The 13930-nt window shown below is 51.5% G+C and overlaps 1 protein-coding gene and 1 long non-coding RNA gene across 5 annotated transcripts in view; one reads left to right on the top strand and one right to left on the bottom strand.

Moving 5' to 3' along the window:
• Window positions 1-626: 626 nt before the first annotated feature.
• On the bottom strand, window positions 627-6439 carry LOC148223789 (uncharacterized). Its single transcript, XR_015804209.1, has 2 exons — window positions 6073-6439; window positions 627-1734 (listed from the first exon to the last, which is right to left on the bottom strand). It is a non-coding gene; the product is annotated as an uncharacterized LOC148223789 (long non-coding RNA).
• Window positions 6440-7198: 759 nt separating this feature from the next.
• The window catches only part of PLXNA4 (plexin A4), a 429648-nt gene continuing 422916 nt past the window's right edge, over window positions 7199-13930 (top strand). Inside the window, exon 1 of one of the 4 annotated variants that reach the window (XM_088165989.1) lies at window positions 7199-7314. The gene's annotated coding sequence lies outside the window, so the exon portion shown is untranslated. Of the gene's footprint in view, window positions 7315-7515; window positions 7651-8250; window positions 8539-9745; window positions 9850-13930 lie in introns of those variants that run through there. The other 3 variants (XM_088165988.1, XM_014882536.2, XM_014882537.2) reach the window with 3 other exon arrangements.

Genomic DNA, 13930 nt, shown 5'->3' with positions numbered 1-13930 from the left:
GTCTATCACCAGCCAAGGGGGTGAAGAAGGGCCCCCCACTTCTGCCTCTCCTCTGCTGCAGAAATTAATGCAACGTCTCGAAACGTGGCAAGGAAATTAATTATTTGGAAATGATGTGCAGGAAGGGAGGGTCAAACCTAGTGGATAATTTATTCATTACTAATATCTCCAGCAGCTGTAATTGAGGTGCTCTTTTAATTGTCCAAGCCACTCAAAAAAAACCCCCAGCTTTTTTAATAATGGCTTGGAAGGTAACTGTCATTCAGCTGTATAAACCTCTATCAAAGTTGGCTTTTGACTGGCTGATGGTATCACCCACTGCCTTGACTTTATTTTAGCTTATTAAAATTGATCCTAAATAAACCTGATCTGCCCCAAATTATTTTTTTTTCTTAAATTAATTTGAATGCAATTTGTTCTCAGCGAGATTTGCTGCCATGTTGCATCTCGCAATGCAAACACGAGTTTGTTGGGTCACTCTAATTAATTTGATTTTGTATCTCAGCCCTCCTACCCATCACCAGCACTAAATGGAATTATTTAGAAATAACAGAGATAATGCTGGCAAAATAACATGCTGTGACAGGACCAAGCTTTGCTTCTTTAGGAGAAAAAAAAAATAATAATACACAACATATTGAGGTGGTTTATTTTTTGATTAAACGCTTCTGCTTTGCCTCGGCATTTATCTTTCTGAGACAGCTCCAGATCAGAGCAAATGCATCATTCCATTAACATTATCTCTCTGTACGTTTGAGTGGGGGTCCCCAGATAATAAAGGGCTACAACGTGCGTGGCCAGCTCACACCTCCAGCAGCTTTGATTCCTTGGGAGAGGATTTGTACAAGAGGTGTTGGGAGGGGAGGGGGAGGAGGTTTCTGCCTGCTTGCTTGGATGGGGAAGTCAAAATGGTTTCAAAGAGATGAGTGGAGCAACTTAATTCAAAGATTTTAATAAGAATATCAGTGCCAGGAGTGCTGCACGAAGTGACCTGGGTTTGAGGAGATGATGTTGGGTTGTTTTATTCAAAAGCTTTGACCCAAGAGCTGAGCAATTTCAGGATGTGAGATATCCCCTGCTGCTGGAGAGTTTGGAAAGGGGAAAGGGAGAGATGTTCATTCAGGTGTTGCAGATGATCCAAAACATGGGAGGGATTTGGGATGAAGAGATTCCCAAAAGGAGCAGGTGATGGTTTGGGTGAGGGGTGGAAAATAACCAGAATAATCCAGGGGGAGAGAAAAATCATCATGCCCTTTTTGCTGCTCCTGAATTAAGGTGAGATTTACATGAGGTTGGGAAATGGGGAAAGGAAAAAGGGAGAGATCCCAACATGACCCAGAAACAGAATAAACACTGGGGATGGGAACATCCATAGGAATAACAGGTTAAAAGGTGTTTCCCTATAGAGGGGAAAGCTCTTATCCCAGATTTTGCTGATGTGAATGTGGGTGATGGCACCAAACACCCTCAGGATGTGGCCAAAGGCTGAATTCCAGACCATTACCCCAATTTGTTTGGAAATTTGTATTCATAGAGGTGGAAGGAGGCAAAAAGAAAATGGATTTAGGAGGGAAAAAGTTGGAATTTGTACACTTGAGATGCTGCACCATCAGTTTGTAGCACTGCAAAGGGACCACAGGTCTTCAAAGGTGTTTTTTGGCACAGTCCATTTTCACCAGAGATGAATCCACCCAGGATAACAGGAGAGCAAATTCCATGTGCTTTGTACAGGTCCTAGCAGTGAACAAAGGTGAGAAGGAAGATGTCTTACTGTGAATATTCCCTTATAAGTGAATATATTTATTTTTTTTTAATTAAAGTTTTTAGGAAGGGCTGACTGCACCAGCCCCACTCCAGCATTCCAGAAAGGACCTTCTTGTATAAATTTGGGAACATATTAAGAGGTCCTTTCTAAAGGGCCCAGCAGCCCCTCTCAGTGTGTAAGCCCAGGATACTGAACACCAACTGTTTAACAAGTGGCACTGCCCATCAGGGAAATGTCATCCCCTTCTTGTTTGTCTCCTCGGTCTCCCTGCCCCACTCCCCCCTGTTTTCTGTCATTTCTCCCTCTGTTCTCCCTCTCTGATGCCATGGTGATGGAGCTGACACGTAAGAACAGCTATTCTTCACTGGGGTTCCCACAGCATCCCGAGATGAGCTTGGCTTCTCCCCCTCTCTTGTCTCCCACGTTCCCTAAGTGGGTAAATCTGTGTGCTGCCAACCCCACGTGCGGAAAAAAAAAAAAAAAGATGGGCCAACCTTCCCCCTTCTTCCTGCTTCCAACTGGCTTAAAAAGCATGAGTTGCAGCAAGAAAAGAGATCACAAATGTTGAGCTTGGTTTGTGTGTTTTTCTGGGTTTTTTTTGGAGCTTGGGGTTCTAACAAAATAAACATTTCACCCCCTGCTGTCTATAGGGCTCACTGCTGGTTTGGGGCTGTTTCAGTTATATTTGACAGGCAGCAGGGAGATCTTATTCCTGAAAGTTTTTGGAAGTAGGTGGCTGGGTGGATGTTCCCAGAGTGAGAGAAATGCCAAAGTAGGAAAGAGGCTTTATAAATCCCCTCTCTTTAGCTTCCAGTGACATCCACAATTAGCTGTGAGGTTTGGTAGGCTGCAAAGTGCATTTTTTGTATTCTTTCCCCACTGTCTGAGGGAGGAAAACTTCCCAAAAGACCTTTCTAGAGTGTTACCAACTGCAAAGACTGTGGAATTCTGTGAAAATCCCTGCAGCTCTGCCCTGGCTCCTCATCTCTCACCTGGTACCCACTGGAGCATCACCCAGGAGCTGCATCAGCAGCGAGCCTGACCCAAAAAACAAACAAACAAAAAAAAACAACAAACCAAATCAAAGCCCTAATTTGTGGGTAAAGCCCTTCCTCTCTTCAGGCTGTCCTATTTCCCTTTGGATTTTCTTCTGATTTAAGGGCTGCTTCTCCTCAGCTGAGCCCAGCAGCCCCAGTGTTGTTATCCAGCCTTCCCCTCTCTCCTTCCAGACAGTCTCCAGCTCCTCCTGCATGTCCCTGCGCTGTTTTCCTCTGTCTCTTTACCCATTTCTCCATCTCATCCCTCCATCCCCACTCCTTATCTTGCCCCAAAGCTCTTCTCCAGCCCTCCTGAGCAGGGATTGATTGCTCTTCCTCCTGGTATTGTCCTCCAAAATGAAACCACAATGAATTTGTCTGACTTTCTGCGGTTGTATCTTATCACTCCACCTGCCTGCTCCCAATATTATTCCCTTTCACTCATCTCATGGTTCAAAGTGGCCCCTCTCAGGCGTTCCCTCGTTTAATTGGGCAGCCCCAGCCTGGGTTTTGTGCTCCCCTTATCATTATGGCCTGAGTGCTCCCCTGGCTCCCATCTCTCCCTGCCTCCGTCCACCTGCCCCTCTCCCCTGTCCCTCCTCCTGCTGTTTTGTTTGGACAAATGACAGCCTGGGTGTGACCAGGGGCGATAATGGTCGACAAATATTTGAAGGGGGAAGGAGAAAAATTGTCCCTGGGGGAGTTTGCAGGGGGAAGGCAAGGAGGGAGAGTTGGCAGGGGGAGGGTTGGGATGGGGAGAGGGATGGGGTGGGAAGATGTGCAGATGATGCTGTGGGTCTGAGCGCATCATAAATCCCCTCTGGGTGGGTGGGGATGGGGAATGAGCATCTCTCTCATGCCGGGGTCTGCTTGGAAGGGCAGGTCCTCTGTGGAAGTGGCACTTTGCTGGGGAGATTTGAGTTGGGGCAGGGGGACAGAGAAGAGGGAATGGGAAGGGAGAAAACGGGAATGGAACTGCAGCAAAGAGGGGGAACTTGGGCTGGAAACCTCTGAAAATCTTCCTGTAATTTGAGGGGTTGGTGAGCTGGTGTCTGAATCCAGATGCTAACATGGATTGGTGCACACACTGATGGGAAGGAGCTCTGGAGAGGGAGGGGACAGTCACACCCTGCGGGTCTGTGGCTTCTGTGAGTTGCTGGATTTGACCCTGGGACAATATAAAAGAAGACTTTGCTTCCCTCAAAAAACATCCAAACAAGTGGTCAAAAACAAAAACAAAAACAAAGCAGGCAAACTTTGCCCCTGTCTGACAGTTCATCGTGCCTGCTGAAGGGCTGGGAAGAGGGAGATGCTGGATAAGTGATAAAAATGTTATTTAATAAATGTCTTACTAAAAAATCTGCCCCAAAAAAGTATCCCTGCGAAGACTGGCAGGGGAGTTAAGGGAGTTGCCAGAGGCTGTGCAGCAAACCAGGACAGAGGAGAAAGGGCACTTGGCACCCCTCTGCTCCATGCCAGGGCACCCTGGGCTTCCCAGACAACCCAGAGTGCAAACCCCAGGAAATGCTGGACAAAGCACAGAGTGGGACTGAGATGGACCCTCCCAAGAGCTTTTTCTCCACCCATCACCCAAAATTGGTTGCAGAGATGCTACAAAAGAAGGGGAAGGCAAAGTGACCAAGTGACACAATCCTGCTCTTCCCTACAAACTTCTTTTTTTTTTTTTTTTTTTTTTTTTTTTTTTTTTTTTTTTTTTTTTTTGGGTAGCACTCTTATCTCATTTTCTATCAGCACAACCCTTCCTGAAGCTGGCAGCACTGCCAAAATCTGAGAGTGTGTCACCCCTGAAGCCAGACTGAGAACTGTCCTTAGGGGCAGAGCTCACCCTGTCCCTCCTGGGGTGTCACAGTGACAACACAGAGCCCTGGCCCAGCTTTAAATTTAAACAGAATTTCCCACCCTCCACAAGCACGATAAAGACATCCTTTGTCACCAGCAGGGATGGTGACAGTTACCCAGGAGAGGCCAATTTTCTCCATTTATCAACAGAGAGGGGCGAGCTGGAAGGACCTGAAAGACTGGAGAGCAGAAGGGGGTGAAAAAGAAAGCGGGAGGAAGAAGATTTGGATTAGTACCCTCTCCCCGGGCTGTTTTTTGTAAGGATCGGCCCGGTTTGAGGGGTTTTGCAGCTGCCACCAAGCGCGGTCGCTGCAGGTGGCGCTGCGATGTTGGGTTTGAGCGATGCTGCGCTCGCTTCAGCCCGGAGCTGTAACAGCCAGCGACTTAAACACCGCGCTGCTGCTTTAACAAACTTGTAAAATGGCGTGGGAAAAAGAATAATAGAAAAATCCCCGCACAGTCTAACTTAGATTTTCCCTCTCTCTCTCTCTTTTTTTTTTTTTTTTTTTTTTTTTTTTTTTTTTTTTTTTCTTCTAATTGGCTCATCCTCTTTGCTGCTGGAGTCTTGAAGTGTATAGGTGGATGTCCTGGCAAAAAGAGGTGTTTTCTGTTCTTTGGGTGTTGATGGAAGTGGCTCCTGTGTGCCACTGTGTGTGGCTCAGGTAACAGGGCAAGAAATGGAAGGATGCATCAGTGAGGGAGGAACCACAGAGGGATTCAGGGAGGCTGTTGGCACCCAGGACTTCAGGGGCAATGGGGGATTTTTTGGGGGCAGGAGGAGGGAAATCAGGTGTGTGAGGTTGTTTTGGGTGGAGATAACAGGATTTTGCCTCATCCCAGACGATGCTGAGGCACTTTTGGTGCTGCTTGGTTTTCCTCCCAGAGCAGAGCAGAGCAGAGCAGAGCAGAGCAGAGCAGAGCATCACCTCTCTGTGATCTCTGCTGTGACTTGGGGGGGAAAACATCCACTGGATGACACCAGGGTGAGCCTGAACCCTGCTTGTCCTTGGGCCTTTTTACTGCAGAAATTCCCAGGTCAGGGCAGGTCATTTGGGCTCTCCAGCCCTAACCCTTTTCCGCCCCCGCTGCCCAGTCCATGAAAAGGCCTATAAATAAAGTCTCATTTGTCACTCACTCCTTCATGAACCCAAAGAGCACAGGGATGTTTTGACTCGTGCCATTGTCTTAAGAAGCAGAAAGAACTGGTATTAATTTCTTCCTCCCCACCAGATAGCGGGAAGTAATCTGGGTATATCCAGATTATCCGTGTTTAGTGGGACAGGTTTTAAATTCGAGACCGAATTTCCTCGAGATTTTCATATGTTTTTATTAAATGGAGCTGCAAGCCAGACTGGACACTCAATAATACTGTAGCACTGAGAGCAGCAGTGATCTTTAGAGGTTACTAACCTGCCATTGTATCTCTCAGATTCCCGTCTCGCTCCTCCGTTGTCATTTCGCTGTGTTATTACTCTTCAGGCTTCACATCGTATTCATTTCTCTGAATGAAAACAAATGACTCCTTGCGAGAGGTAGGAGATAAAGAATAATAAATACATTTTATGCACCACCTTAAAAAAAAAGAGAAAAGGGCTCTGAATCCCCATCCATCCATCAGGAAATGTAAACCGGAGCTCAGGCAAAACACACACAGGCACACACAGGCACGCGCCGGGGAGATAAAACTTGTTTTAAGGAAAACATGATATTGTTTCCAAATAAATATCTCCGAGGATGCAAATAGACAGCCCCCGGCCCCCGTGCTTTGTGGCATAAATTTAAGATAATTAAAAATACAAAGCTCGGATTAAGCCTGATTTTCTGTCAGTGGTGGAGGCTGTGGGGAGGAGGGGGAGTCCTGCTGTGTGTGGTGCTGCACAACCCCTGGAGAGGCAATTCCTGCCTCTGATCTCGGGTATTGATTGCCGTGGGTGCCGGGACTCCCTTTCCCAGCCACCCCCCGCATCCCTGCTGGATGCCCTTGCCTTCTGTTGGGGAAGGGGAAGCTGCAGGGTCACTTTACAGAGTTTTCTCCCTGGTGTGAGCGTGGCCAACACCCCTGGAAGCAGAGGAGGTCTCCCCCAGCTGCTTCTCCGCTTCTTCAGACCTTGGTGAGGTGCCCATCCTCAGGGAATTGGGGCTCCCTGGGGAGCAGCCCTGTTGCTATCACCACCCTGAGAGCATCCCTGCCCTTCCCACCATCTGCTGCCTGCTCTGGGGCTGGCTCTGGCATCACCTGCAGGGAGGAGTGCGGCTCTCACACAGGGAACGAACTTTTGGGGTGGCATCTTCTCCCTGGGGCAGCCAGACCAGCAACCTCGGGGACACCAAACTCGGGCAGGAAGCACGGACAGCTTCTAAAAAAATCCCCTTATTCCTGCAGTCAGCGGGAATTAAAGGGAGCCCGGGCCAGGGGAGCAGCTTGCAGCGGCTCTCTGGGATTATTGCTCACCCGAGCTGAGAGATTGATCTTCCCCTGAGCCTCCCCACGCCCGCTCTGATCCGCTCCCCTCCTCGCTGGGTCCAAGCCGGAGCAGAGCAGCCTGGAGAGGGAAGGGAAGGCAGGGAAAAGAGAAGGGAGATGCCAGGCAAAGCCGGGAATGGCTTTTCTGTGAAGCAGATGGGGGCAGCCAGCGAGATGCGGTTGATTCCGTGAGTTGGTTTTTGGGTTTTATTCCTTTATTTTATTTTTTTTTTTTTTTTGGGAGGGGGAGCAGAGACGTTTCCCAATTAGCCCAATCAGGCTGGAGATCCTAGGTGTCAGTAGTGAGTAGGAGCGAGGGAAGGCACCGGAGGAGGAGGAATCCAGGCAGCCGGAGTTGCAGCCGTGGCAGAGCGGCGCTGGCAGCCCCGGGAGGCGGCCCCGCTCCCCTCCCCGTCCCCAGCCCTTTCCCCATCCCCTGAAAACTTTAGGACGACGAAAAGCGCCTTGGGGGACCCCCTCCAGAGACCAACCTGAGCTCCTACGCCTTCTCCCCTCTCCCAGAGGTGGGTGGGCTGGAGAAAGGAGGAGCAACCGGCCACTCTCTCTGCAAAGCTAAAAAAAAAAAAAAATAGGAAAGAAAGAGAAAAAGGCTAGAAAGCGATTTTTATTGTCGCTTTATTTTTTTTATTTATTATTTTTTATTATCCCTCCCCCTGTGCATCGGGCTGCTGTTGCCACAGCACTTCTACACCTCTCCGGCTAAATTTTTTTTTTTTTTTAATTTTTTTTTTTTTTTTTTTTTTCGGAAAGGGGTGTGTGCCTGCGCGTGTGCCTGTGTTTGCAAAAGAGCCTGGGTGTCCAAGCCGGCTCCGCAGCCACCATTGGAGAGGAAGGCTGGGGAGGAAGGGCTGGCTGGCGAGACAGCCGCAGTGCGAGCCCTCCCCGGCGGGCGGGAGGCCGCGGAGCCGGGCATGGCCCCGTAGCGCATCCCCTGCCTGCATCCCCCTGCCTGCAGCTCCGCTGCCCGGCTCCCCCCACTCCTGGCTGATTTAGAGGCGAGGAGGAGGGGGGGGGGGGGAAGGGCTGGGGGAGGGAGGGAGGGGAGGGAAGGGGTGATTTGGAGGGGGGGGGGAGTGAAAACTGGAGCTGCGTTTTCCCCCCCATTCCCCCCCCACCCCGGCTCTGGGCGAGCCAGACACGGTTTGCCCAGTGCAGAGAGAGGGGCTCCGTGTTCCGCCTCCGTGGAGTATTTGGGATTGGAGAGAGACACACACGCACACACACACACACACACACACGCACACAGAGACCATCTGCAGTGTCAATGCGGCGCCTGCTCTGAAGACTGAAGTGGGGGGAAAGGAGAGGAGAGAAAAATTATATATATATATGTATATATACATATATATATACACCAAAACCCACCCAAAGCAAGCCAGGAGCGTTCCCAGGTAAGGAGCCCCCCGCCCCGCCCGGGCAGCGGGGGCTGCGGGAGGATGCCCCGGAGGATGCCCCGGGAGGGCTGCAGCGGTACCTGCCCTCCACACCTGGCGGCAGCGAGGGGCGGGGGGGAGCTCTGGGAGGCGCCCCCGCCGCTGCTCCCCACCCCTGGGTGTCCTGGGAAGGGGGTCTGGGATGGAGGGCAGGGACCCCTGCGGACAGCGGGCTGAGCCGGGGGGTTCGGGTACGGCCCCTCCGCCCCTCCTGGCCCGCCTTGGGAGGATGCTGAGCGGGGAGGGGGCGCAGCGGGGAGCCCCCCTTCTCCACTTCCCCAGCGCGGAGGGGACGCGGAGCCCGGTGTCCCCCGTTCCCGGGTCCCCGATGGCTTTTTCCCCATGCCAAGGCTCAACTTTTCTCCCCGGAGGTAGCGGCTCCAGAGGCGCAGCCCGTCCCTCATCACCCTCGCCATCCCCTGGCTGCGGATTTTCCTCCCCTCGGGGGGTATTTTCCCCTTTCGATGCTCCAGAGCTCTCCTCGCGCGAGGGGCTGGAGGCATTTGCAAACTTTTCGTGCTCCCGGTGAGGCTGCAGCTGGCCGGGGCTGGAGGCAGAGCCCTATTCCCGGGGAGGATAACACCTCCCGGGTGACCGACGGATGGGGACAGGGGCCACCACCGGTGCTGAACACCTAAGAGGGAAGGGCAGATCCCCGTCGCTTCCCTTCCTGCAAGGTGCTGGAGAGTTTTCCTGCCCAAATCCCGGCTGCGGAGTCAGAGCTGCCAAACCTCCCTCCTTTCCCTCGGTGCATGTGTGTGCTGCAACCGAAACCTGCGTATTGATGTTCTGCGTTTATCAGACATATGCCCTTAAATTATGTAGACTGGGAGAAGTGATCTAAACAGCGAGCCGCACGTTGTTTTGGTGGAAATCTAATACTCCGGCAGCAGCTGAGTTCCTCCCAGATAAACAAACCCGCTTGCTCAGCCCCAGCAGGGCTGTTTGGGTTTGTAGCGGCTGCATGTGGCTGCTCCATCCCCAGCCCGGAGGAAACCCTCCTCCTCCCGGGGCTCCATCTGCTCCCCCGTGCCGGGAAGGGATGCGACGTTCGCTGGGCTGGATGCGGGGGTAGGACCCTGGTGGGAAGGACCAGGTGGAGCACGCGTGGCTCCGCACCTCTCCCGAAAAACTTCCACACCCCGCGCTGCTTCCCAGCCCTGCCGCCGTGCTGGAGACGCACCTGATTGTCCATAGCTCCCCTGCGACGCCTGGGAGGAGAGGTTTTGGGAACAGCGAGGGGAGTCTGAAGCTCCCCAAGTCGTGGGGGTGAGTGATGCAGAGGGGAGGTTTGGACCGTGACCCCCGAGCCTGCCGGGGGATGCTCTCGTTCCGCGGGAACAATGATGATGCCGGGGGATTTTTACAGCCCGTGCAACTGCTCGCAGCTTTCTAGGGACTTATCTTGAGCGTTCACCGGTCCTGCACATATATTTTGGAAGACGGAAAGCGTGCTAACTTCTTTTCTTTACCTGCCCTCTGTTTCACCCGGGTGTTGTTTGTAGAAATCGGCGAGCGGGCAGGACCAGGGGGGCACGGGGGGCACGGGCTTTGCGGTCTCTGTGATTTTAATTACGGCGTGTGCCTCCCAGCGTGGGATTAGGTGCTTCCTCCCCCCGCCTAAGCCTATGGGATCGCAGGGGATGCGAGCAGCGTTGTGCTTGTGGTTTCTTTGCCGGGGGAAGTGCGTGTTTATTTGTTTGTTTGTTTTTGTGTGTGGGATCCTTCGCTAGAACCGGGCTTCAAGCGGTGCAACAGATGTGTGTTGAACACGCAACCCCAGCCTCGGCACGAAAACCTGAGGTTTTCTTCCCTCCTGTGCCCAGACCCACCCTCCACGGGGGTGTCTCCTTTCCGAAAGGACCAGTCCAAGGCTTCTTCTCTCTGTCCCATCCTAAACGTGCGGCGCTCGGCGGTATCGATACCGTGCGAAATGAATGACAGCCGCATGATCTAAGTGTTGTTTATATCCGAGACGGGTGTTTTAGAGCCCGGGCTGATGATCAATCACGGTGCTGTAGGGAAACATTTGCTTGATGATCGCAACCGCCTTGCAGGCGCCGAGGGCTGGTGTTAAATGTGCTCAGCGCGCAGCCCGGCTGGGGAGGGATGCTGCAAACCCAAAGGGAGATGCCGAACTTCTCCGCAGGGAGAGGGAATATTGGAGCTTTTCCTCCCGGATTCACCTGCCAGCATCCCTCTCTGCAGCGCAGAGAGCCTGGGGCTGGGCAGGCTGTGGATGAGGCGAAGCGAAGGGCTGAGCAGAGGCAGGAGAGAGGCTGAGCTGCGCTGCCGGGAAGGCAGGAGCCGGCTCTGGCAGCTCCATCCCGGGGGGCTCTGGGCTGCCGGAGCCGCTTTCATATCAATTCCTCCACTTTCGCAGGCTGAGGAGGGGGAGGAGAGATGCCGGCGCCCCTTTTGTGCTGCATCTTTTTCCTTTTACTGACTCGCTTTGTCTCTGCCTCCCGATGCCCTCGATGCCGAGTGGTTGCAGTAAAACCAAGCTGCCTCTCGCAGTGCCGGGGTTGGATTCGTGGTCTCCCGATGCTCGGGGTGTGCTGCTGGTTATCACCGTGTGGGAATCAGTTTCTTATTTGGAAGGGAGCCCTGAGGAGCTCCCTGCAAAGCTGGGAAGGATGCTGGCACTGTGGGCTCGCTCTCCACGCTGGGATCTGACTTGGGAAGGGTGTCAGAGGTGGGGCTGCTGAGTTTTGGAGTTAGCAATGCCAGAGTCTGGGGCTTGGCACTGCCCACATGGGTGTTAGAGCAGGATGGCGTGGTGTCCTGGGAATCACTTGGCTCCTCCTGATATATTTATGATTTATAACCCCTCTAAAGTGGGGTCCCACATGGCTGAGACTCCAAAGTCCCATATCCTGCTCACGAATCCCCCTCCCCACGCACGGATGTGTTTTGGGCTGTGATTGTTCCTCCTAGTAAAGCCCTCAAACTGCTTGACGCTCTAACAAAAAGCATCTGGGGAACCTTTTTGGCTCTCTGAAAGGCTTCAGAGGGCTCTTTCTCACTCCTTCCTTCTGGCTTGCAAGACTCAGGGAAGGGACAGCAGCGCTCCAGGCGCCCAAGGCAACGAGACTTCCCGTCTGTGCAGAGAGTCTGGGCAGCCCACTGCCTTTCTGCAGGGCATCAGTGATGAGCGTGCTTCCCTGCGTGACTGTCTTCTGTGAAAAGTGCTTTATATCCCTCAGCTTTGAGCTCTCAAGGAGCCTCTGACAAAAAGGAAAAAGAAAAAAAAAAAAAGAAGAAAAAAAAATTACGTAGTGCTGCCCACATGTTTTTCACTCAGGCTCTGAATGGTTTTAAAGCATAACCATCCACTCCATTCCTGTGGTGTGGATTGGGAAACTGAGGCTCTGAATGGCTTTAAAACATAACCATTTATTCAATTCCCGTGGTGTGGATTGAGAAACTGAGGCACAGGGTTTTAAAACATAACCATCTACTCCATTCCCATGGTGTGGATTGGGAAACTGAAGCACAGAGAGGCAAAAAGCTCAGTCCACATTTATTGATGAGGAATTCTCCCTCACCAGCCTGAAACACAAACTGAACCCCAAGTGGGACTTGGAAGGAGAGAAGGGAGTGGTGCCCTGCCCTCCTTCAACAGCCAAGAGCAGCCCTTGGACAGAACAGGACATTTTCAGGATTGAATTTTTCCCAGTTAAAATGGCAAATGGATGCTTTGAAATGAGAAAGTATCATAGAATCATGGAGTTACAGAACAGTTTGGGTTGGAAGGGACCTTTAAGTCCATCTAGTTCCAATGCCTTGCCATGGGCAGAGACAACCAAACATTTTGGCTTAGAGAATTTGTCTGGGAGCAGCTGTACTTTCATGGACTTCAGTGCCTTTAAAATTTGCTGCTAAAAAGGTTTTTTGGGAATGGAGACATCAGTGCAAAAACGACGTGCTGAGATCCCTACAGCCTGTGTGGTGATTTTCTGTATCCAGCATTCTCCCTTGGGGTTTTTTTGACTCATCCCAAAGAATAGTCTGGGGTTTTTTGTTGGTGCATGAGCTCTGTAAATTTGCCTCATCCTAAAGTGGCTGCACGTTGTAAGGGGATGAGCAGCCACCCAGGTAAGGTGCCACAGCACCCAGTGTCCTGTGGCACCAAGGCTGAACCCTTTCCTTGGTCAGAACCCCTCTGTGAGCCCTTAGAGATGCTCTGAAGGCCTTGAATGGGCAACTTTTGGTTTGAAAACCCAAAAACCACTTTATTTGAGACACCTGTTGCCCTTCAGCTCCAGCTGATGTGAACACTGCCAGGGACGTGCTCCCTTCCAAGGTGATTCCTGGAGCCATGGAGGAAACCATTTTTTGCTGAAATAGGATGTTCCCAGCTGTTCCTACCTCAAATACTGATGTTTGTAGAAGACACCAACTTCTCAGAGCCTGAAGAGCTGAAGGAGAGCAGTGGCTGGGTTCAAACCCCCATCCCATAATGCTACCTCTCAGCAGGTGGTTTGACCTTACCTGGACAGGAATCACTTGAGAGAGAGAGAGAGAGAAAGGTCATTTACAGACTCTTTGACTTGCTTTTATTCCAGGCTTTGCTGCTAAGAGAGCTCCCCCCCCTTTAAAAAAGTTTTTTTGGAATGCTTCATGCAGCGAAACAGAAATCCAGACCCAAAAGTCAAGTGGCTGAGACTCCCAGGCTTCCTTTTCATGGGGATAAATAAAAAAGTGCTGCTGAGCGTGGCTGGATTTGCACTTGTGACCCAAAAGGGAGATGTTGCACCTCTGATTCTCCAGCTTTTCATTCTGATCTCTGAGTTTCCTTCCATCTCTATTATCCACACACTGATCTGCCAGGGCTTTCTCACCCAGCCACTGGCAATAAATTTATGGGATTTGATTGGCACTTGAATTTGCCAGGACGAATGTGTGGCTCTAATGCAGATAATGCAGATTAGCTTCCCATGACAGGCATTTGCATGACCTGTACCCACAGGTTTCCCCCTCCTCTGCTCTCCTGCAAGGGCCAGAGGGATAAATCTTGATCCTGGGTGGACCCTCGCAGCCAAATGCATGTAAATGTTTGTGAAATGAGGCTCCACGACCTCTGTGTTATTTCTCCTGGAGCTTAAAACACTCCACGAGGGAGGAAAGGTGAGGCTGCTGAAGGTGTTTTACTCCCAGCAGTGTTTTCCTGGGAAATAGTGAGGTGATGCTGGACGGGTGATGGTTAATATTTCTATATTTGTTGTTTTTTTCTGAATGAGGAACTCGCACTTGCCACCAGCAGCCCCCTGATGCTCATTCATGCCGAGCCTCACCGGGGAGTGTCTGGGCGTTGCACTGTTTGGAGTTTAGAGTTATAGGGATCAGG

The sequence above is a fragment of the Sturnus vulgaris genome, chromosome 5 (assembly GCF_052056855.1).
Source record: "Sturnus vulgaris isolate bStuVul1 chromosome 5, bStuVul1.hap1, whole genome shotgun sequence".
In the NCBI taxonomy this organism is placed as follows: Eukaryota; Metazoa; Chordata; class Aves; order Passeriformes; family Sturnidae; genus Sturnus; species Sturnus vulgaris.
This window is presented reverse-complemented; position numbering and strand designations above follow the sequence as displayed.